Genomic DNA, 23,606 nt, shown 5'->3' with positions numbered 1-23,606 from the left:
TAATTGGCTGTGGCAACAATAGACTTGGGATCTTAAAATCCAACACTAGAGAGAGTGTTGTGAGCGTTTTACTCTGTCTCATTGAAACCTCTGTCTTCCACTTCTAAACATTTTTTGTCCTTTTTTTTCCTCTGTTAACTTCCCTTTTCCCCTCATTCTCATCTGTGTAGTATCTTTCCTATCATTTTCACTCTATTTCATTATTTTCTTTTTTTCTCACTTCTCTCTCCTTCTTATCCTTATGTACTCTTTTTCTCTAATTCCTTGCCCACCCCATATATCCCAGTTTCTGGGTATATTCTCATGCCTCCACCAATTTCCCTAGGTTCTCCCTCTCTCTGACCCTATTCCGTAGCCTTCTAACATTCATTCTTCTAAAACTTTTCTACTGATCATCTCATGGCAACATGTAGGCCATCACTCTAACAAAAAGAAATAGCAACATTCCCAGTGCAGCAGATGCATGTTAATAGAACAGAAACATTATCCAGATGAAGAGTCTGTGCTCCATTTACCTCCAAGCCTCCTCTTCTCTTGGCAAATGTGTTTCTTTATTTTCTTTTTTTGTGTAGGCAGAAAACATTTCAGATAATACCCCAGAGATTATTTATCATGAATTAGCCCAATTCAGTTTTTACTGCTGTGTTTTTTATTGTCTTATAGTTAAACATTGGCTTAGCCATGAATCCAGTAACTCTCACTGGCACTCTATATCCAAGTTACTTTATCAATAAGACTGTTACACAAATAACTGAATATTCATATGAGCTTATGAAAATTAGAATTACTTATGTGAGCCTCAAGAAATTTAAAAAATGATTAATCTATTGATTTCAGAGGGAAACAATGTCCAGGCTGATCAATTTGGAGAATCATTTTCATCTTTGTGTCCTTAGTACCTACCACAGTTCCTCGCACCTAATTGAATTTCAGTAAGTGCTTGTTAGAGTGAATATTGGTTTTCATCCAACGTATCCTCCTGGGATCCCTAAATACATAACCAAAGGGGTTTCATATGACTACATATTTTACACTCCTATAACAAAAAACAAAATTTGCATGTAAAAGATTAACATGACTGAATTATTTCTTGGTATTTGCAAGCCACTTGATAGTTTTTATGAACTGGCTATTCATCTTGAAAGCTCTACGGAAAAGGGATCTTTAGAAATTTACCGATGCAAAACCCAAGGAAGAAAAATGTGCATCGATCCTAACAAGGAACAGTTTTCCCCGGAGTTTAAAACAGATATGGGAGTTTAAAACGTAGGGAAAATCATCTATTGTGACATAGAATGCAAACCTAGCTTTTCTAAGAAAGAATATGAACAAATGGTATGAGCAGGAAAAAAAAAAGTACTGAAGTAACCTCAAGTGACCTCAAGAGGTCTTTGGGTTTCACAGTTCACTTGGCCACCCAGCTTTCTCCCAGTTTTCCTCTAGAAACCCAAAGACAAACCACAGTGAGATACCATCTCACACCAGTTAGAATGGCCATCATTAAAAAATCAGGCAACAACAGGTGCTGGCGAGGATGTGGAGAAATAGGAACACCTTTACACTGTTGGTGGGACTGTAAACTAGTTCAACCATTGTGGAAGTCAGTGTGGCGATTCCTCAGGGATCTCGAACTAGAAATACCATTTGACCCAGCCATCCCATTACTGGGTATATACCCAAAGGACTATAAATCATGCTGCTATAAAGACACATGCACACGTATGTTTATTGCGGCACTATTCACAATAGCAAAGAGTTGGAACCAAGCCAAGTGTCCAACAACGATAGACTGGATTAAGAAAATGTGGCACATATACACCATGGAATACTATGCAGCCATAAAAAATGATGAGTTCGTGTCCTTTGTAGGGACATGGATGAAACTGGAAAACATCATTCTCAGTAAACTATCGCAAGGACAAAAAACCAAACACCGCATGTTCTCACTCATAGGTGGGAATTGAACAATGAGAACTCATGGACACAGGAAGGAGAACATCACACTCCGGGGACTGTTGTGGGGTGGGGGGAGGGGGAGGGGGAGGGACAGCATTAGGAGATATACCTAATGCTAAATGACGAGTTAATGTGTGCAGCAAACCAACACGGCACATGGATACATATGTAACAAACCTGCACATTGTGCACATGTACCCTAAAACCTAAAGTATAAAAAAAAAAAAAAAAAAAGAAACCCAAAGACATAGCAACTTCATAGCAGAGCCCAGTGCTAGATTACCCGGTGGACACTCTTAACCCATGTTGGCAGCACTGGCAAATCAGAAACACAAAAATTATTTTTTAAAAAGTGATATTTCAAAAAGAATTTTAAAATAGGCACCCCAGAAATCAAAATCCTCTTGGTCAGCTTTTTCTCTTATAGTTTAGAAATTTTTTTTAATTCTGAATTATAGATAGCAGGGTTTGAGGAAGCCTCAGTAGGTGATGATATAGGGTCTCTAAAAGACCAACCCAGGCAGGATTTAGTTATAAAGTTTGGCAATTTGCTTGATTCTTGGCTAAAGTTTTTACACCTTTTGAGCAATCATACACGTAGGCAAAAAGAATAACTCTATAAAGAGAGCAATCAAAACAGCCATAAGTATTCATCTAACCCATATTGAATACCACACGTAATCATTACAGCACAGTTAAAAGTATTTCTTGCTTATAATGATGCTCAGGACCATTTCTGACCCTTAGCTCTCTCCTCCCCACCCTGCCACTATCAAGCTAACACTGGAGATTTGTTAGCTAATGCTTATCTGAGTTTCTCACTGGACCAGGATGGTAAGGAGGAAGAGAGCAGCACAGAGTCAGGAAGAACAGTGGACTTAGGTGTGAGACAGATCTCACTTTAAGTCCTGGCTCTCTTATTAGCTGTGTAATCCTAGGGAAGTTTCTTAAAGTCCCTGATCTTAAAATAGAGACAATAATACCAACCTCATAGAATTGGTGAGAAGATTAAAGAGATAAAATATGTGAAGACCTAGAAAACATGGGAAAGCTGCCTCAGTACAAGAAGTAGGTATTCAATCAATGGTAGCTGCTGCCACACAGTCATTACAGCTCAGTTTCCTAGATCAGAAATTTTCATTTATTCATTTAATATCTATTGTGAACATATCATTAGCCAAGTACTCTGTTAGGTGCTGAAATGGGTTATAGATTGTTCCTGATGTGGGGGAAAAGGTGATATGGAAACTGGAATTGAGAAAAAAATATGTAATGTAATAGGAAGTTGCTCTGAGTTCCTTGACAGAGAGGGCCAGATAGTCCTACTTCTCCAGTCTTAGCTTGTTAGTGGCAGGGTGAGAAGGAGAGAGCTAAGGGTCAGAAATGGTCATGAGCATATGAAAAAGATCAAAGGGTCTGTAAAGTTGATGAACCTATGACAAGGCAGAGTTAAAAGAGGTATTTTTATTTTATGCACAGTTTCCCTATTTTGAACTTCTCTCACAAGGAGTTTGCTCTGTTCATTTACATGCTAAAACCTGGCGTTTACTAAGGTTGTTTGGACCACATCTCCAAACAAAATGTGTTGGGGAGAGAAATCAAAGTAGTTCTCGCCTCTCCCTACAGCAGAGGAAAGTCTACAAGTTTTATTTTTACCCTTCTCTGTCCCCATTATGAGATAACTCTACTCAAAAGAGAACAGTCCAGTTGAAATCAAGAAGTATATGCCTACCTGTAATACAGCAAGAAATATGACCCATTGAAGTTTTTTTTAACATTTGTAATCAAATGCCACAAGAAACTATAGACTGTGCCAGCCGTTACAACCTTACTGTGAATGTGTTTATTTCTCTACTTTCTCCATAATTCTTAGCCAATAGTTGAGAGAATGAAAGTTTTTCCAGAGATGGTAGGCTTTAATTCTCCCATGGGAAACCTGAAAGCTCTAGTTATCTCAGTGTGGAAGGCGGAATAATGGCCCTCAAAGATATCCACATCCTTATCCTTGGAAACTGTGAATATGTTAGCTTACATGATAAGAGTGATTTTGCAATGTGATTAAGTTAAAGATCTTGAAATGATGAGATTGTCCTGGAGTATGCAGGAGGGCTCAATGTAATCACTTGAGTCTTAAAAACTGAAGAACTTTTCTCAGCTGTGATAAAAGGAAAAGATTCGACTACAGAAGGAGGGTCAAGAAGATGCTAGATTGCTGGCCTTGAACATGGAGGAAGGGAGCCATGAGCCAAGGAACAGGTGGAGCCTCTAAAAGCTGGAAAAGGTGAAGAAACAGATTCTCCCCTAGAGCCTCCAGAATGGCTGCAGCTATGTCAACACCTTGATTCTACCCCAGTAAGACCTGCATTGGAATTCTGGAACTGTGAAGTAATACATTCTTGTTGCTTTAAGCCAATAAATTTATGGTAAATTGTTAGAGTAGCAATAGAAAACTAAGGCACAGCGGGGCAAGAAAGTGAGAACTTTAGGTGAGGAGGGAGGAAAGAGAAATTCAAGGCAGACCAGTGGGAAGGTGAGTGGAGACAACCTCCATCCGTCATCCAGAGACTGTACAGTAAAACACCATGCTGCTGCTATGGACAAAATTAGAAGCCAGGCATTAAAGTATAATAAGTCATGTTCGCATGCTTGCTTACTTTTAAAAAACTTGATATTGCATTCCAGGGCATTTCTTTGCTAAAGATCTCTCTTCTTAATGTATATCACTATTTCTGTTTTATTACTTTCCTAGAACTTCTCATGAGATATCACCATTTTAATTCTCTTCTGGATTATTTTTAATACTTTCTTTTATATTAGAATATAAGCAAACTTATTCTGCATTAGACTGCAAGGTCCAAGACTCAAAGGACTATGTGTGTCCCTTCATCACTGTATTTCTAATATGGCAGAAGGAATGGGGAGGGGGGACTTCCCATCTGTCTTCTGAGCCTGTTGTCTGGACACTCCAGGCCACTACTGTCCTCTTAGCCCACGCAGACTACCATGGTAGTCTAAGGAAGATGGGTGTGGACAAAAGAGAAAGTTTGTCCTTAAGTATTTCATGATCAAGAAATTGATTTAGTTACAGCAGCTAAATCATTTATTAAGTTTCATTTTGTTTTATTCTTTGGGCTAACCTTAGTTTTCAGATATGTGTACCACCAAGTGTTAACTTTTAATATGACTGTGGAACAATTTTGAGAATCAAAATAGTCACCATACAAGGGTAAGAATATATCTGGTTTTATTCAATGAATCAACTTGATATACAAAGTTCTTGAAGATTTTAAGGAAATTGATCCTAAGGGGAACACAAAGGCCAGTAGATTGGACTAGCCAAAGGTCATGTATAAAACGACTGGGTGGAGTTGGAAAACAATGTAGGACTCATGATTTTTAGTTTAGAAGTTTTTTTTGTTTTTTGTTTTTTCTGCCTTGTTTTCCTTAAGCATCTTCTTTCCCAGCAGGCCCATCTGAAAGTGGGCGTGACCCAGATAAATCCTATTTTTGCCAAGCCTCTCCCTTGACTCCTCCAAAAAATATGTCTATATTCATGAAATCAGGTGAAAATATTTGTGAGCCTCAGTTCTTATAATCACCACTTAGTCAAGTGGAGAGGTAGGAAGAGGTCCTCCCTCATTTGCTGCCCATCCCAGCAACCTGGAGCACGTGCCAGAAGGCACCGCCCAGTGTTGCCCAAGAGGCCCATGTTTAGTCCTTTAAAACATGCCCAAGAGTCAGACCCACCCACAGGAATTAGGTTTATTGCCCTTTCCTTCTTCATCGCTTCTCTCCATTTCCTCCCTGTCTTCTTACTGAAATCTCATGATAGCCCTTAGACTGTGGTTGTGGTCTCGCCCCTACTTCAGCTCTTGGCCTTGCTCTGTTCTAATATCCAGAAACTGATTCTGGCCTTCCTGCATTACTTCCCCTCTTGCTTCCTAGACAGGGCTTGATATTCATCTCTGGCTTCCCAGCCAAGGACGAGTTTGCTCCAAGTTTTAGTCTTATTAACTCAGCATGTGACAGGCTCCGTGTGCTAGGGACATCTCTCTGTTTTCTCATTTTTCTTTGTTTTTTCGCCTCCAGTGATAATTAATGGATGGGGTACTCATAATAGAATTCTCCTCTTTGTTTTTTTTTTCCTTTTAAAAATGTTTTCTTCTTAGAAACCGGAAATAGAATGGAGGTGACTGAGGGCTGCAGGGAGGGAGAAAAAGGGAGTTGTTGTTTAATGAGTATGGAGTCCAGATTTGTAAGATCTGGAGAACTACAGAACTATAGTTGACCCTTGAAAAACATGGAGGTTAGGGATGCCAACTTCCCCTCCCCACTCTGTGCAGTCAAAAATCCACATATGACTCTCCCAAAACTTAACTACTCTCCAAAAACTTAACTACTAATAGCCTACTGCTGACTGGAAGCCTTACTGATAAACTGTCGGTTAACACATATTTTGCATGCTATATGTATTAGGTACTGTATTCTTACAATAAAAAGTAGGGACAGAAAATGTTATTAAGAAAATCATAAGAAAGAGAAAATATATTTACTATTCATTAATTGGAAGTGGATCATCCTAAAGGTGTCATCCTCATCATCTTCATGTTGAGTAGGTGAAGTAGGAGGAGGAAGAGGAAGGGTTGGTCTTGTTGTCTCAAGAATGGCAGAGGCAGAATAGGTGGAGGAGGTGAAATGAGAGACAGGAGAGGTAAGCACACTTGGTGTAAACTTTTTTTTTTTTTTTGAGACGGAGTCTCACTCTGTCGCCCGGGCTGGAGTGCAGTGTCACGATCTCGACTCACTGCAACCTCTGCCTCCTGGGTTCAAGCGATTCTCCTGCCTCAGCCTCCCAAGTAGCTGGGACTACAGGCACGTACCACCATGCCTAGCTAAGTTTTCTTGTATTTTTAGTAGAGACAGGGTTTCCCCGTGTTAGCCAGGATGATCTCGATCTCCTGACCTTGTGATCCGCCTGCCTCAGCCTCCCAAAGTACTGGGGTTACAGGGGTGAGCCAGCGCGCTCAGCCCACTTGGTATAACTTTTATTGAAAAAAACTCGTGTATAAGTGGACCCACACAGTTCAAACCTCTGTTGTTCAAGGGTAAATTATGTATTCACAACAATGTGAATATACTTAACACTACTGAACTGTACAGTTAGAAATAGTTGAATTTTATGTTGTGTGTATTTTTTATCACAATTTTCTTTAAAAAGACATTTTTAAAGATGTTTTCTTCTGGAGCTCTGCTCTTTATGCTTTTGAGTGTTAAATTGGGCACCAAATTTAATCAAATGCACCTGGATTATTTTAGAAATAAAACCTACCAAATAGACCGATCTTTGGTATTTCTGAAATCATTATTTCTCACTTTACAAACTTGATTCCAAAAATATGGAAGTATACATTCCATGAATAATAGTTAAGCATCAACTAAACACTGCTAAACCCTGGCAGAAATTGAAAGATGAATTGCACACAAGCCATTACTTAGAGAAGTTTATACTCTTAAAAAATAATAGCAACAATAGAGCTGCCATTTATTATGATTACTCTGTGCCAGGAACTAAACTATATGCTTTGTATACATTATTTTAAAAACTCTTTTAAGAGCCAAATTAAGTAGGTAATTTTTCTCCAATTCTACAGTCTTTCAGTAGAGATGATATATACCTACTTGGAAAGCAAACACAGGATTAAGCTCTATTGAAAATGAGACTAATGTATATTAATGTCTGTGTGCCAAGTAGAATGCTGAAAAATCTTACAGATGACATTTCATCTCCATTTTACAGATAAGAAAATTGAGGCTCAGCCAGATTAAGAGAATTGCCAAAGGCCACTTAGCTAATAAGACACAGAGATGGAATATGAAACTGGCGTCTGGCTGATCCTCAAGGCTGCATGAATCTTTCTACCACACCATGCAGCCTTCCTATAAAGCGATAATACAAGTTAGAAAATGGTTAAGTGTGTTAGGAATTCTATATGAAATAAGGAGGAGATAAGAGAAGAAGCGATTTACCTCTAGCTGGAGTTGGTGAAGAAAGAAATCTAAAAAAAGAAAAAATAGAAGCAAAGAAGCAGTATGAGGAATGTAGAGTTTGTATATGGTAAACAAGCAGTCGAGCTGGTTGGAATCTTCCAGGCAAGAAGCAGAGCAATAGGAGATCAGACTGAAAAGCCACACAGGCCAGGTGCGGTGTTTCCTGCCTGTAATCCCAGCACATTGGGAGGCCGAGGAGCGCGGATCACGAGGTCAAGAGATCGAGACCATCCTGGCCAACATGATGAAACCCATTCTCTACTAAAAATACAAAAATTAGCTGGGTGTGGCGGTGGGCACCTGCAATCTCAGTTACTCGGGAGGCTGAGGCAGGAGAATCGCTTGAAACCGGGAGGTGGGGGTTGCAGTGAGCTGAGATCGTGCCACTGCACTCCAGCCAGGGTGACAGAGGGAGACTCCATCTCAAAAAAAAAAAAAAAGAAAAAGAAAAAAAAAAAGCCACAAAAAAGCCTAGGCCTGTGGGACCCTGATGTTAGTCTAAGGGGTCTGGACTTCAATATCTACATGGTGGAGAACCATTAAGAGTTTGCATGCAGAGAAATTACAAGACTAAACCCTGTGCTTTAGGTATATTCATCTAGCAAAAGTGTCTAAAATGAACTGGGGAGGGGTTAAGAGAATGTGGAAAAAAAAATAATGAACTGGAGAGAGGTTAAGAGAATGTGAAAAAAAAATAGCTAAACTTATTCTCACTCCTTAATTTTATCTTGTTTTAGGTTAACATTGGCCTTACATTGAAAACATGTCCTCAGCAAAATCGAGGATTGAATAGTGCATTTGCCTAAAGCCATTTGTTTTTATGTAAATTAAATATATTTTTTTTAAACCTTTCCCCCCAAAAGTCGGTAGGTTTAAAACACAATTTGAAATTCCTTTTCCAGAGAGCAATCCAATTTGGCTTTTATTGTTTCTAGTCAGATATTATATGATTTTATTTTTTTATTGAAAGCCTTTAGAATGGCTCACAGATGTTGCAGCTAAAATAGATCCACCTGGAACAATTTGGTTTGAGAAAATCTCGTTGCCATGGATTAAATTAACAGGAGATCTCTTGTTTAAAATTAAAGGATATTTTCATATGTAGGAAATAATATTCCCTTAAATTTATAAAAGGCAGTCATGGGGGCAAGTTACATTTGGAATGCTAACCAGGAGTCTACATCATTGCACTTAAAGTTGAGCTATGGCTGTGTTCGATTAGAGACCATCTCGTCTAAGAGAAAAAAGATCAACCAGCCTAATTTTTTTTTTTTTTTTTTTTTTTAGATAGAGTCTTGCTCTGTCGCCCAAGCTGGAGTGCAGTGGCGTGATCTCGGCTCACGGCACCCTCCACCTCCCAGGTTCAAGCAATTTTCCTGCCTCAGCCTCCTGAGTAGCTGGGATTACAGGCACCTGCCACCATGCCCAGCTAATTTTTGTATTTTTAGTAGAGACAGGGTTTCGTCATGTTGGTCAGGCTGGTCTCGAACTCCTGACCTCAAGTTATCCACACGCCTCGGCCTCCCAAAGTGCTGGGATTACAGGTGGGAGCCACTGCGCCTGTCCTAATATTTTAATAAATTAAGAAATTTGTGTTCCTACTTGGTCAATTATCCTGGAGAAATACAGTTATTAAAAAAATCTATGGCTTGAATTATACATGTGGATATGCTGAAACTTAACAGACAATTCACCATTAGAAATAACTGAACAAAATGTTATCAATTTTAAATATCAATTAAACATCAGCCGAGCCCTGCCCAAACTGACTTTGAAAGTAGGCGACACCCAAAATGAACTCCTTGGTCTTCCCTTTCTCTCTTCCCCTTAGTGAGCTAAGCTCGAGTCTTCATTGTCACCCCCCTATGACGGACTTACACATCTACCTCTCCAATTCTGGCGCATTCTTAAGACCCAAATCGACAATATTCTATTATGAATCTTCCCATGAGGCACTTGACACTCAAGATATCCAAACCAAATTTACCATTTTATCCACAACACTGTTGCTCTATATCTTGTGCCCAAAGCACAAGATATAGAGGATCTCCACATCAACAGTTTCTGGATTGTATTCCAGAACACTATCCCCTAAAAGATTAAATTATAAAAGAGATTTATGGTCAAAGAAGTCTGGGAAATTCTACATATTATGTAACACTTGTTTGGAGGTTTTCAATGAAAATTAAACTTCTAAAAGCTCTTAGATCTCCAGCAGTAGAAAGCATGTTTATTTTGTTTATCCCAGTATTTTATTTGATGTTTATCCCCTTTCTTGCATCACATCAATTAATATTCTGAAAAACTAGTGTTTGCAAAAGATACTTTTAGACAGCCACTGTAGATCATTTTCACTCCTTCTATCCCCTAGCCACTAATAAAATTCATCTTCTTGTGTAATTGGACCTAAGAGCATGTCTAGAGTCAGGCTGCCTGAATTCATTTCCTGACTTCACCACTTACTAGTCATGAGATGTGAGCAAGTTACACAATCTCTCCACTCAGTTTTTAGATCTTTGAAATGGTTCCTTCTTCTTAAAGGATAGTAAGGATTACATGAAATAATGCATGGAACACACTTAAAACAGTGCCGGAAACATAGCACCCACTTAATAAATGTTCACTGTTATTACTATTATTGTTACCTCTAAAATGTCTCTCAAACATTTGCTATTTCCTAATGCCTTTGACACTTCCATAGTTTAGGTACTTATCATTTCTTTCCTGGACCATAAATAATAGAAATTTACACTTAGCTTGGTTCTTTATAAATTTATCAAATGTTTTCTTGTATATTATCCAATTAACCTGATAAGTATTTAATATATTCTAATCACAGACTCTCTACTTTGCAATTCATTCACCACACTGCCATTTAATCCTTTTAAAACACAAATCTAATGATGCCATTCCTATGCTCAAAAACCCTTAAAGATCCTCCATTATGTATGCAATAAAGGAAAGTAACAACTCCACCTCATGGTAGACACACCCCTGACTTTGCACTTCACCACATAGTTTTATAATCTGGCCACACTGCACCAGTCCTTGAGTTTAGAATACACAATGAACTTTCAGATCACCTGCCTTGACTGTTTTGTTTTGCCTTGAATACACTTCTTTCCTTCTTCTATTTGTTAGAAGTCCTATTTGTTCTTTAAGTTTTGCTTAAAATTTCATCTACTCTATGACATGTTTCTCCATTCTATATTGCTCATTCTTTTCTTGATTCTAATATATATGTATACATACTGCATATATATATATAACTCATATATTTATGCTGCATCTCACAGAACTAATTATCCAGAGACTCTTATCTATGTTAAAATGTGAGCTCAATGAGAGGAAATGTCTTATTTGTTCTTTTATACTTTACAAACCAAACACAGTATCCTTACAAATATTAGGTGCCCATATAAACATTTATTGACTAAATTTTCCTATGTAGAAGGCTTCTTACCATTCATTAGTGTATTTCACATCTTAAGCAAATATTACACCTAAAGGAGTCATATGGTTGATAATTCTCTTGCCAAAATTTTTTTCTCTTTACAAAAGAAATAAAAATGGGATGCCTTTAATAGGGATGTGAGCCAGTATCTTTAAGTAAAAACAGTCACATGAAACTTTTGCAAAACACGCCTACAACACACACCTGTGTCCACCAACCTACCCAGGATTCTGACTTCTTGAGATATTACCATGTTTTCCTTGGGATTCTCTTGGAATAAATATAAAGGCCAATTAATATACTGGCGCTATAAGCATATTATATCTTCATTTTTCCGATGAAGACTACCTGGTTGGCTCTCGGAGAGGTGATCTAATCTATAGTCTCACTCCCTAATCTAAGTTCACTTTCAGGTCAGATGTCCCCAGTTTGTTTCTGATTCAATGATCTCATCTCCTTCAAGGGAGCTACTCATCCTTCAAAGGACTGCCATTAAAAAATCATGCTGGCGACTTACCTACTCCAGAGGAAATTTTCCAGCTCCGAAGTACAGTATTCCCTCTGTGTATTATTCTCCACAACTTCTTCCCTGGCTCTTGATTGGTCTTGGAAATACTGGCTAGGAGTAGCAGGAATAACTCTTTCCTAAACCTTCCATTTTCCTACAAGTGCATTTAATTAATCTGTTTCCCAAAGAAGTTTAAATGCTTATGCTTGAAAGCATATTTTCAATGTTTTTCTTACTTTATGACTGCCACGGGACTTATGTATCAGATTTAATTAGGAGACATCTATGGGGCATAAAAAGCTCAGGGCCAGTGTTGTCCATCACACTCTCTTTGTTTATCCTAACCTTTACCAACTCACATTTATTATGCACAATCTAATGCACTGGACTTCTTAGCCATTACTGCTTCCCATGATTTGGATAGTTGGAGTCCATCTTGTCGGTTAATAATAAACTATTGTCTATCCCTGTTATACCTCTGCCAAAAGCTTTTCTCCAGAAATTACTTTATAGTTATTATCTAATCTTTATAAAACCATAGAGGAAGTTTTCCCATCTAACAGACGGTAAATGATTAAGGAGCAGACAGTTACAGAGCAAGGTGACATGGCAATTAAGTGATGGAATAATACTGAGTGTTCCCAATGTTAATTTTCCGTGGTTTAATCTGCAAGCCTCAAAATATTATCTGAGTTTAAGTTTGTGTAGAATGGCCTCACTTTCCATACAAATCATTAACTGGCATTAAAAAAAATGAAAAGATGCATAGGAATGTATGGAAGAGAGTTAAAAAGTAGTCTTTAGAGGGTTATGTGCTGATTTCATTATTGTTGTTCACCAAGTCTGGCTGGGATTCACATATTTATTGAAACAATCACTTGATTATAAAAGCAGTTACAACCACAGGAATAATTACATACATAAAGTTATTATGACACTATTTAGAAATTTTGTAAATTACCAAAATAATTTTGAAGGACCTATTTTACCTTTTCTAAGTTAAGAAATGTTTTAACAATATTTTCCTATAATGTTTGTATTCATTTCAGTAGTATACTCTATCTCTTATTAATAAGAATAATTTGTTATTGAGTAGCAATTAGATGGAAGAGTGAGAAAAATGCCTGATCTCAGGATATTTTCACATTTCTGATGGCTAGTAATCATATTAATACTTTTTACATAAGTAATAAGTGCATAGATAGTAAGCACTCAAATTTTTTACTTTTTAAATAATTTTTTTCAGATTCAACATGCTGTTTTTTTTCTAAAAGCTTAAAGAGCCTAAAATTACCTTGTGTCTTAGAGTTTATAATAATTTTATCCCTTCACATTCTACAAGTATTTTTGAACTTTGAATACTTCATTAGATATTGGAGCATACGCCCACCAGAATGTAAGTTCCACAATAGAATGTAGCCCCTATGAACAAAGGGATTCGGTCATTGGTGATGGATACCCAGTATCTAAAAATGTGCCTAGACGATAGTAGCTGCTCAACAAATATTTGCTCTCTGGAGGGAGACAGGGTTATAAAGGTGAATATAATTATTTCTCTAGCTTCTAGGGTGCCTGAGGACTTTAGAGATGGATCTACTATTGCTGTTCAAGAGCAAACCAATTTTCAAAATAAATATTTCAATTCTTTCAAACCAACAAAATTTTGGTGTATGTAGTCATCTGATAATCATGCATATGATTTTATTACGTAAACATACATGATGAAGATAGGAACAGGTTCTGTCTTCTCAGATGCGTTTTCACTCCGTGTCAATCTTGCGGCTCTGGAGCTTTCCACTCAGCGTGGCAAACAGCCACAGTACAATAAGGTCATTCATTGCTCATCTCTGACTGTCCAAATAGATTTTTTTTTTTTTAAGAAAACTCACTGTGAGGAAAATAGATTTGAAAGTCAGTCATTGCCAAGAAAGATAAACTTTTCTAAACTTGCTTAGTTCCTGCATATCATAACAACGGCTAGCCTGGCTGACCTGACTACAGAGTGTGCTGTGACCTCTGCTCACCAAGAACCCTGCTGTCTTCTTTTTTCTAGATGCACAGAGAAGCTCCATTCTCAGCCTCCCTTGAGGTCAGGTGTGACCCTGTAGCTGAGTTCTAGTCAATCGACTGTAAATTGAAGTGCTATGTGCCACTTTCAGGCCATGTTCAAAAATGTGCTGCATATGTTCCCTCCTTCTTCCACATGCCTGGGATGAAGGAAACACCTGGGATGACCTTAGAAGTTACAGGTTGAGTCCCTGAATGACTACATGGAGCTTAATAAAAAATATGGCAACTTATTTTCCAAGACGGCTGCCATCAGTTCCTTTCTCATCTATGGGCACATGGCATTCCCCATCAGAATATGGAGTCTACTCCTCCCCTCCCTTTAAATTTAAGCTGACCTCATTGACCTGACTGTTCAATAAATAAAGTACCATTGTGATGCTACCTTAAAACTCCCATCTAGGCTTCCTGGAACCTAGGCACTCTATTGTTAGGAAGTCTAAGGAGCCCTGTTAAGAGGTTCCCGAAAACCAATATCAACTTGCCCACCCCCATGGGTAAATTGTCCTGGAAGGACATCCTCCAGTCCCAGTTGAGCTTCCCCATCTGAGATCATGCAGAGCAGAGAAGAACTGTACAATAGAGCCTTTTCTGAATACTAAATCCACACAATTCTGAAATATAATAAAAATAAGTATTATTTTGAGCTGCTAAGTTTGGGGTAATTTATTATGTATTGGTAGAAAACTGAAACACTACCTTACCTCCATCCTAAGACCACTCTGGAATGCATATGTGTTTAAGAAATAATCTATTATATTGAGCCTAGATGTTTAGGTGTAATTGCCATTACAGAAAGAGGGAGAGGTATGCATTTCTTTTCTAGTACAAGTATTGTGAGAAGAGAAAAATGGAGAGAGCGAGAAGAAACAGAATGAGATGCAAACTATCCCAGGCTTTCTTCTCTGGACTGGAAGTTCAAGAAGTGATGAAAAGCACTTGAAATACACTAAGGGAAACAAGAGGGCAGGAGAGCTTCTGCCAAGCTTCCCATTAGGATCTGAGAGGATATCCCCTGGTAGACTATCTATTGCAATCTTGGGGTGCAGCATAGTATTGCCTGTAAGAAGAGGGTTTGCACACACACACCACAGCATTGAGTCATAAGTGGAATTTATAGAGCCCTGGAGTTCTCCTCTGTCCTTGGAGTAGGGTGGCACACAGTTGGCTGAGAATTGGAATGAAGACCTTTGGCTGGAGTGGCCCTGGTGGGGCAAAGAGTTGCTAATGTCATGAGCTGGAGAGTTGACAGGGACAAATTTGGAGTCATAACCATATCCATAAAGCAAGTAAGAGGAGCCACGCCTTGATAGAGTGTGGCTAGGCCCTGTCAAGCTGAGGAACCAGCCCACAAGTTACACAAGCATCAGACCCCAAAAGCAGACACCAAGACTATGCAGGGACACGAGGCCAGGACTAGTTAGGCAACATTTGTCTCCACTCCAGACATAGCCCAAGGCAATTGGGGACCCAAGCTCCCCTCCGCCACCACGAGGTTGCTGGAGCCACACTTCCCTCTGTGTCCCAACACTGTCCTTAAGAGGAGAAGAAGAGAGGTCAGAAAAAAAAAAGTCAATGCTTTCATCCAAATGAGACTGAGAATTTGTCTAAAGAGACTTTAAGTTATTTGATCTGAAAACACTGAATTGGGCTGTGCATTGTGGGGACTTAGGAAGGAAATCAGATCCGTTAAAGGAAAAAATAAAGAGAGCCCATTTTTTTTTTCCTACACATTGGAGTGTAGTTCGAGTGTATTTGTGACCCCATTGAAAATATTAGGTCGGCGCAAAAGTAATTGTGATTTTTGCCATTAAGAAATCACAATTACTTTTGCACCAACCTAATATATAGTCATTTTTACTTTTAAATAAGTAAATCAAACCATGAACATCAGAATTATATCCATGACACAGCAGACATTAAACCTTTTTTCAAGCTCAGGTCAGTGAGTTTTCTGTAGACTCTTCTGCCTCCTATTCCATATTCTATATTTATTATCATGCTTGTGACTTAGACCTCAGATGTAAACCTTGAACTTAGTTTTGGGATCTAGCTATAACTGTAATAGGGGAGGGAGATAAAGAGTAAATGGTGCTTTCGAAGGATTTACCACACACACACACACACACACACACAGTCACATAAATCTGAACAGCAAATGTTTTTTATGTATTTACACACACAGAGGCAAACCCTGCAGAGTACACGTGTGCGGGTGCATTAGATGTATCATTAGATGTAAAGAATTTATTTTGCATACCTGTCCTGTGGAATGATGGGTACCTGGAGATTTTTGTTAGGCCTAGGATACTTGTTGTTCCTGTGCTCTGTGGAGGAATGTCTGAAGAGGATTGTGATTTGTTTGCCAAATACTCACCTGGCGTCCACCACTTCTAGGAGGAAGTGAAGGGCTCTACACTGCCTTGCCCTTGCTGGGACACCTTTGGGGAATCTGAAAGCTCACCCTGAGCTAAAAGAACATTTATAGGATCTATGATTTGCCTATGAGACTAACGAATGAGTGTTAAATAGCTGTTAAAAGTGTGATATCTTGGAGTATCATGTAGATTAGTTTCCCCATCTAACTTTATAGGACTTGTTGACGTTCTGTCTAAAAATTATATGGTGCTGGTGGGCTCAACAGAGTACAAGTGATTCTGTTTATGTGGGGCTGAAACAAAGAGGGTTCCAGCAGTTCTTGGCTGTATGAGGAAGAGAGAACAGTAGCAACCCTCAGAAGATTTGGCTATAGGGAAGCACTATTACCAACCATTACTTGAAGGAGCCCACACAGAAGGGAGCAGTGATCACAGGTGCTGTAAGGGGGCACCAGTGAAGTGACTAAAGAGAATCACAGAAAGGTCACCCCTACAGAGGATTCTTCCCTACAGTTCTCTTTCAGAGTGAGTTCCTCTTAATAAAAAGAAAGTCGGGCCAGGCATGGTGGCTCACACTTTGAGAGGCCGAGGCAGGTGGATCACCTGAGGTCAGGAGTTCTAGACAAGCCTAGCCAACATGGTAAAACCATGTCTCTACTAAAAATACAAACATTACCCGGGCATGGTGGTGGACGCCTGTAATCCCAGCTACTCAGGTGGCTGAGGCAGGAGAATTGCTTGAACCTGGGAGGCGGAGGTTGCAACGAGCCAAGATAGTGCCACAGCACTCCAGCCTGGACGACAGAGCGAGACTTCATCTAAAAAAAAAAAAAAAAAAAAAAAAGAAAGAAAAAATCAATCCACTTTTTCTACTTAACATAAGTATGGGGGAAAAGGGGAAGTTTCTTATAAAAAAAAAATAGTGGACATAGATGCTTAGAAACTACAAATTGAAGTTTCTGTCAACACAGAGACTCTGCCCACAGCTTCGCAGCCTTGGGAGTGAACTTAAGGAAAGTGTTACAGAAATATAAGGGGACGGGCAGTAAATGACTGCTCTCACAGAACTTCAGTTGATAGTCCTTTTCTTCTCCAGTTGAGGTACAGACTAGAAAACTGTTGAGATTGAAGGCCTTATTTTGAACAAATTGCTTGCATCCGTGAAAAGATTTTGTAACATTATCACTCCTGGGAGAAGCAGGCACCCAATCTTTTAAGAAGCCCCAACAATCATGAAAAAAGAGACCAGGATATAAGAGAGGCATATTTAGGTGATAAGTGGGTCTTGCTATATTTCTTAGGTTTAAAAAGGTATGAAATTCATCTGCTAGAAGTCCTCTCTGTGTCTCTGATCTTTGTTCTTAGGTATAACCATAACTCTTCAATTACACTGAATTGCTGCCCTCTAATTTATTCATTTTGCTATTCTTTCCTATAAACACTTTAAATGTTAAGTCAGTCAGGCCCCCAAATTCGTCGTGTCAGTTACATGTTTTTCCAATGCTAATTCACTTACATCTCTCTAAGAAGATGGCGTCTCCATACGAAGCACAAACGTACTTTTGTTACTTGATATAGGCAGACAAACCACTTGGCAAATCTGTCTCGATTTTTCTTCGTATTTAATATTTTTGATCCAGTAGATCAGTTTTAGAATGACAGCTTGACTTAAGAAGGGATCTAGGGACAAAAGCAAAGTTACTTTTGGAGTGTTTTAATCTCACAGTAAGCAAAGAATCAAAATCAGATCTGGAAGATTTCTTTATTTCTATTTCAGCAGCTCTGTTATCAAACAAATCCCTATCCATATTTTTTACGAAGAATAAAGAAACTGGAAGCAGCAGCTCTTTTGGAGTATGATGCTGGGATTTGTTGAGTGGCTGGATGCTATGATTATATTGGTTCTTAAGCTCCAGAGGACAGTGACATTCAGAGTCCGTTGCCGAAGGCAAATGTTCTCTAGAAGGGTCCTTTAAAAAGAGAGCAAGTAAGTAGATTCAGTCATTTTTTATGCAACTTCCTTTTGACCTTGCCCTTGGCAAACACATCAGCAAATTACATGTAGAATGGAAATGTGCTTGATCTGGTCAAATGACTTCTATTGATTTTACTCCTCAATGTTTAAGGGAGAAATTGAGAGCGTTGCTTATTTATTCTGATTACCTATGGTAACAAGACTATATAATATGGTTGTACTATAGAGAAGGACAGGTTTGATAACTAACTAAAAAGTCACTTTCAGGATCCATTGAAAACAAGAAGGGGCTTTCTGGCCCAGACAGGGAAGTAGATGGAAAAATAGAGGGCAAAAATACAGACAGTGATTGCAAAAAACTTGTTTTCTTGCACTCTGGGAACTTTACAGACTTTGGTCTTTCATGGGATGTAGACTATGTAGGCAAGAGCAATTTATCCCTTCCTAAAAGATAAAAAACGAAGCTACCACTGGATTAAACTGACAAGACGGGAGAAAGGACCAGACCAGTGAAGAAAAGAGAGCTGACAAAACGGTAGCTTAAAGGAGATTCCCAGTCACTTCTAAGACTTAGTGAATGTAGTTTGATCTTAGGAAACTAAGGTCATGTGCTTATTTGAAAAAACAAATTAAATATCTTCAAGAAGAGTGAATACATTTTACAGACAGATTTCTCAGGAATTCCCATTGTCTATATGTAAACCTGTCCATGAGTGTGGATGTCTCAAAAAGAGATGGATGACTAATGAGAATCCGTACATCAAAAAAGAGATTAATGACAGAAATAGTCAACAAAGCAAAATTTTAAATAAATTTATTTGCTACAAAATTTATTGATTCCCTATTATTTGCTCATTAAAAACACTTGGGACTCAAAACAAATTTGCTGTTTCAGGTAGTTTACATTCTTATGGGGAAAGACAGACAATTGACCACAGTAAATAAAATATGTAATATGTAAGTTGATGAGAAGTGCTATAGAGAAAAGCAAAGAAGTTAGAAAAGTTCTCACTGATAAAATAATATTTGAGCTCAGACTGGAAGGAAGTAAGGGAACAAAGCCTGGGGATAAAAGGAGGTAAAATATTCGAGGCAGACAAAAGAAACAGCATAAAGGCCCTGAGGTAGGGAAAGGCTTGGCACATTCAAACATGTTCAGAGTAAAATAGATGAGATAAGATGTAGAAGAAGTGAGATTTTCAAAAGGTATCTAGGGGTCGTATTATGCAGGATCTTGTAGGTTATGTATGTCAGTTACCTATTTCTTCATCACAAACTACCCCCAAGCCTAGTGGCAATAACAACCATTTATTTTGCTTACAAAATCTGCAATTTAAGCAGGGATTGATGGAAAGAGCTTATCTTTGCTCCACATGGCATCACATGGAGCAACTTGACTAGGGGCTGGAACATCTGCTTAAATGACAGCTTAGTCACATCCTGGCAAGGTAGTCCTGGCTGTAATCTGTGATCTCGGCCAAAACTATGGGTTATAGACCTCATTTCTACTCTTTATTATCTCTTTCTGGGTATCTTGGGCTTCATCACAGATTGGTGGCTAGTTTCCAAGTGTGAGCTTCCCAAGAGAGCAAGGAGGAAATGCACGGCACCTGTGACATAGCCTTGGAAATCACAGAGCATCACTTGCGATATACTCTACTGATCAAGTCTGCCTAAAGGTCTGTGCAGGTTCAATGGGAAGAGACATAGACCCCATTTCTTGATGAGGAAATGACAAGGCTCTAGAAAAGTATGTGAGGGAAAAGATATTATGTGACTATCTTTGGAAAATACAATCTGTAACACCACAATAACAGCTTTGAAATTTACTCTGAGTGAAATGGGTGCCCATTGTAGTGTTGTCAGCAGAGGACTGACTTAAATTTTCAATAGATTGTTCAATCTTTTTGTTGAAAATAGATTGTAGAGAGCAAGGGTTGAAACAGGTTCAACAGTAAAGAGGCTATTGTTATAATGAGGTGAGATGTGAAAGTGACTTGGACCAGAGTTGTAACAGTGGGGATGGTGAGAAGTGGGGAGACTTTGAATATATTTTGAAGGTAGAGCCAACAAGATTTGCTGAGAGATTAGGAGTGGGGTGTGTGAGAAAGAGAGGAGTCACATATAACTCCTTGACTCCCCTTCAGAGAGGATATCCCCACCGTGCTATAAATGACTAGTTTTTATTAGATGCTGTCACCATAAAAACAATTCAAAAATGAATAAAATACCAAAATAAAACCTGTTTGAATGCAGCAGAAAGTTCCCAATGCAGCCAGGATTTGGGGATCCAACACATCAAAGGGAAGGGAAGCATGTGAAAGCGAGCCCAACATCTCATGCTGCTTTTTCCTTTGAGTCATTTGCTAGTTTATGAATAGGGCATGTCTGAGAACTCAGAAGCTGAAAAGAAACATGAGGCTAACTGGTAGAGAAGCTGGTCAAAGTTGTCAGGAATCTCAAGGGGCTAAAGGGACAAAAACTGGAGTTCAAGGCTGTCAACGTAGTCAAGAGAAGAGGGAACAAGATCCCAGACAGCAGAAAAGTGCAAAAAAAGGTACACCAAAAAAGTGAGCTAAACATTTGGTGATGCTTTTCCTTTTAGGAAGACAGTTTCCAAAAGGCCTAGAGGCTGAGAAGAAAAAAACAAAAGTGACAGAGAGGCTAAGAAGTTAAGGAGAGCTTTTAAAAGTCTCATAATATTCATGAAGTCCAAAGCTTGCTAAGGATGAGAGACCTTGATAAACATCCTAGACTTGCAGTAAATACCTGGTAGGGCTACACCTAGGAGTAAGAGAAACAGATTAATATTCCCAAAAATTACAACTCAGCATAGAATCACCTTGATACCAGACTAAATTAGGATGATCTGCTTCTATTCTAACTGCCTGCCAGAAGCAGAAATACATTCTCCACATATCATGCAGAGCCTCCACAATTTTTCATAAACAATAGTTATAATGTAATCAATAGTTGTCAGGTCCAGCTAAACTAAAGGACAGGAGTAAGAAAAAAACAGACAATATAAATAGATCTACAGGTGATCGAGATTAAATTGATCAAAATAGACTTAAAAACACCTGAGTTTAGTGCATTCAAGGTAATTGATGATAAAGTAAAAATTTCAACAGAGGACTGAAAGCCATGAAAAAAAGTAGAAAATCTGGCATTAAAATACAACAAATTTAACAAAGAACTTCAAAGATATATTTAATCAAATACTAAAAAGAGATAAACAAGAATTAGTAAACTAAAAGACAAATCAGAGAAAAATGACCAGAGAGAGAGAGAGAAAGAGAGAGAGAGAATATAGCAAAGAATGTAAGAGACATAGTATACATGGTCAAAGGGTCTAAACTGTATGTCATTAGATTCCTAATGAGAAGAATGAGAAAAAGAGAGATTATAGCAAAAATAATGGTGTTAAGTTTTCTAAAACTGATGAAAACCCTCAACTCACTGATTCAAGAAATACTATGAATTCAAAAGGAACATAAAGAAAACTGCAGAGTCACAACATAGTAAAACTACTGAAACAAAACAAAACAACAGTAAGAAAATGTTGTAAAAATAGCCAGAGATGGCCAGGCATGGTGGCTCACGCCTGTAATCCTAGCACTTTGGGAGGCCAAGGCAGGCGGATCACCTGAGGCCAGGAGTTCCAGACCAGCCTGACCAACGTGGTGAAACCCCATCTCTACCAAAAATACAAAAAAATTAGCCAGACATGGTGGTGTGTACCTGTAGTCCCAGCTACTCAGGAGGCTGAGGCAGAAGAATCGCTTGAACCCAGGAGGCAGAAGTTGCAGTGAGCCAAGATTGTGCCCTGCACTCCAGCCTGGGTGACAGAGTGAGTCTCCATCTCAAAAGAGAAGAAAGAAAGAAAGAAAGAAAGAAAGAAAGAAAGAAAGAAAGAAAGAAAGAAAGAAAGAAAGAAAGAAAGAAAGAAAGGAAGGAAGGAAGGAAGGAAGGAAGGAAGGAAGGAAGGAAGGAAGGAAGGAAAGACAAAGCCAGAGATAAAGAAAACAATAGCTCTAAATAAGTTACCTTAGACAATAAAACTATACCTGATTTTTCAATAGACACAAAGTAAGCCAGAAGACAATGGAATCATATCTTTGCTAAAACAAAATAACTGCGTACCTAGAATTCTATACTTAGGGAAACTATTTTTTAAAAATAACAAAGGTGAAATAGACACAGTTTCAGACAAACTGAAGTGATGTCATATTAGCTATTAAACCCATATTTCCCCAAATCAAAATTCCTCAGTGCTATAATAGTAATTGTAACCACTGTACAATATTAATGGGAGATTGAAAAGTAGATTACTTGTGTTGCGAATATGTCTATTTTCATTCTTTTGTTTCATAAGGTCCCGTGCCATGGAAGCCTTGAATTCCAGTGTCCATTACTGCTTCTGCTGCCAGTAGCTCCCATTTGTGTTCTGTCCTGTGGCATCAGATTTGATGCAGAAATGGAGTAAATGGCCATGTCCAAATATTCATTCTTTACTTTGTCACCTGAACCTTTAAGTAGTAGTACTAGTGTCCAGACTTGTAAGAGGTTTTACAAAAATAGCTCCCTCAAAATCTAACTCTATTCTTCCTTCCAGTGGAGCTTAGGGATAGTCTAAAAGAGCCAGGATAAGTCAAATGCCACTACTTCTATTCATTTTACTCTCTTGCTTACAGATTTTACTCTCCTGCCTACAGATACCTGTGTACTCATCAGCTCCTATTCCTCCAGCTCAACCAAAGTTCTTTTAACAGTAAAAACCAATATGCAAAGAAGATGAGGGAAAGATGGAGCCATCAAGCCCTCCTGGGCTCAGAATATGTGTGTGTGTGTGTGTGTGCGGGCACATACACAGGTGCATGTAGCTTTGCAATGTAAGATTAAACTGTACAGTGCTCTATAATCTCCATTTTTCCATTCACTCTATCATGAACATCTTCCAAATCACCATATAGTTTTGTATAACACACATTTTGATGACTGAATAGTAATGTATTCTCCACAATTTGTATTACCAAATCTTTACTGATGGACACAAGTTATTTAGAGTTTTGATCATTAGAAACATAGCTTTAATAAACATTTGTATATCTTTGCACCCTTTTCCAGTTATTCCTTAGGACAGGTTTCTAGAAGGCTATTTCTGTGTCACAAATATGTTCATTTTATAGATTTTAAAATAAATTTCAGAAATACAAGGAC

At 38.4% G+C, this 23,606-nt stretch overlaps 1 long non-coding RNA gene across 1 annotated transcript; it reads left to right on the top strand.

The window, feature by feature from the left end:
* Positions 1–873: 873 nt before the first annotated feature.
* On the top strand, positions 874–23,311 carry LOC129464116 (uncharacterized). Its single transcript, XR_008651439.2, has 3 exons — positions 874–932; positions 22,762–22,868; positions 23,102–23,311. It is a non-coding gene; the product is annotated as an uncharacterized lncRNA (long non-coding RNA).
* The last annotated feature ends 295 nt before the right edge of the window (positions 23,312–23,606 follow it).

Source organism: Symphalangus syndactylus, chromosome 15, assembly GCF_028878055.3.
Source record: "Symphalangus syndactylus isolate Jambi chromosome 15, NHGRI_mSymSyn1-v2.1_pri, whole genome shotgun sequence".
In the NCBI taxonomy this organism is placed as follows: Eukaryota; Metazoa; Chordata; class Mammalia; order Primates; family Hylobatidae; genus Symphalangus; species Symphalangus syndactylus.
This window is presented reverse-complemented; position numbering and strand designations above follow the sequence as displayed.